Consider the following 1926-nt stretch of genomic DNA (forward strand, 5'->3'; position numbering starts at 1 on the left):
TCAGTTACTAGTGGGGTACTGCAAGGATCTGTTCTGGGGCCACTGCTGTTTGTCATTTTCATAAATGATCTTGATGAGGGCATAGAAGGATGTGTTAGTAAATTTGCGGATGACACTAAGGTCAGTGGAGTTGCGGATATCGCTGAAGGATATTTTAGGCTACAGAGGGACATAGAAAAGCTGCGGAGCTAGGCTGAGAGGTGGCAAATGAAGTTTAAATGTGTAAAAGCACTAGTATTAGAGACCTGTCAGAATTGATCTCCTCATGCACAAATGCTTACATCATTTTTCCCCTTAGTCACACTGACTTCATTATCTAGTTCCTTACAGGCTTTAGTTACTACCTCCTTACTGTCTTCTAATCTTATTTGATTCCCAACCCCCACATCAGTTTAAACTCCCCCCAAGGATATGGGTTCCAGTCTGGCCCAGGTGGAGACCGTCCAATTAGTAATAGTCCCACCTCCCCCAGAACCAGTCCCAAAAAATCGGAACGTCTCCCTCCTGCACCATCTCCCAAGCCACGCGTTCATCCTGCCTATTCTTTCATTTCTACCCTGACTCGCACTGGGAGCAATCCTGAGATTACTACCGCTGGAGGTCCTACTTTTTAACTTGGGCTTCCTAAATTCTGATTATCGGACCTCATCCTGTTTTTTTTACCTCTATCACTGGGGCCTATATGCACCAAAACAACTGACTGTTCATCATCCCCCTTCAAAATGTCCTGCAGCCGATCCAAGACATCCCTAACCCGTGCACCTGGGAGGCAACATACCATTTGGGAGTCTTGTTTTCGATCACAGACCTGCCTATCTACTCCCCTTACTATTGAATCCCCTATGACTATGGCCCTTCCACTCTTTTTCCCGCCCTTCTGTCCAGCAGAGCCAGCCACAGTGCCATGAAGCAGACTACTACCACCTTCCCCTGGTGAGCAATCTCCCCCAACACTATCCAGTTTTGGACACGCCCACTCCAGGGGGAAAAGATCTTGTCTGTTCACCCTATCCATGCTCCACCCCTCAGTCTCTGGCTCTCCAGGGAAAATAGCTCCAGCCTATTCATTCTCTCCCTGTAGCTCAAATCCTCCAAACCTGGCAGCATCATTGTTCTGAACTTTATCGACTTTCACAAAATCCTTCCAATAGGAGGGAGACCAGAATTGCATGCAATATTCCCAAAGTAGCCTAACCATTGTCCTGTAGAGCCACAAGTCCTCCCAACTCCTGTACTCAATGCAGCAAAAGTGAGAACAAAGAAAATTTACAGCCCAGGAACAAGCCTTTCGGTTCTCCAATCCACTGTCTAAAGCTGTCGGTCAATTCCTAAACATTTGTATCCCTCTGCTCCCCACCTACTCATGCATCTGTCCAGACACATCTTAAATGAATCTACCGTGCCTGCCTCTACCACCTCTGCTGGCAACGCGTTCCAAACACCCACCACCCTCTGTGTGAAGTACTTGCCGCGTGTATCTCCCTTAAACTTTTCACCTTTCACCTTGAAAGCGTGACGTCTCGTTATTGAAGCCCTCACCCTGGGAAAAAGCTTGTCTCTATCCACCCTGTCTATACCCTTCATGATTTTGTAAACCTCAATCAGGTCCCTCCTCTATCTCGTTTTTTCTAATGAAATCAATCCTAACCTACTCAACCGCTCTTCATAACTAGCACCTTCCATACCAGGCAACATCCTCATAAACCTTCTCTGGACCCTCTCCAAAGCGTCCACATCCCTTTGGTCCAGAACTGGACACGGTATTCTAAATGTGGCCGAACCAATGTCTTGTACAATGTTAACACGACCTGCCAGCTCTTATACTCAATACCCCGTCCCATGAAGGCAAGCATACTATATGCCTTCTTGACCACTCTATCCACCTGCACAGCAACCTTCAGGGTACAATGGACCTGCCCTCCCAGA

The sequence above is a fragment of the Chiloscyllium punctatum genome, chromosome 25 (assembly GCF_047496795.1).
Source record: "Chiloscyllium punctatum isolate Juve2018m chromosome 25, sChiPun1.3, whole genome shotgun sequence".
Classification (NCBI taxonomy): Eukaryota; Metazoa; Chordata; class Chondrichthyes; order Orectolobiformes; family Hemiscylliidae; genus Chiloscyllium; species Chiloscyllium punctatum.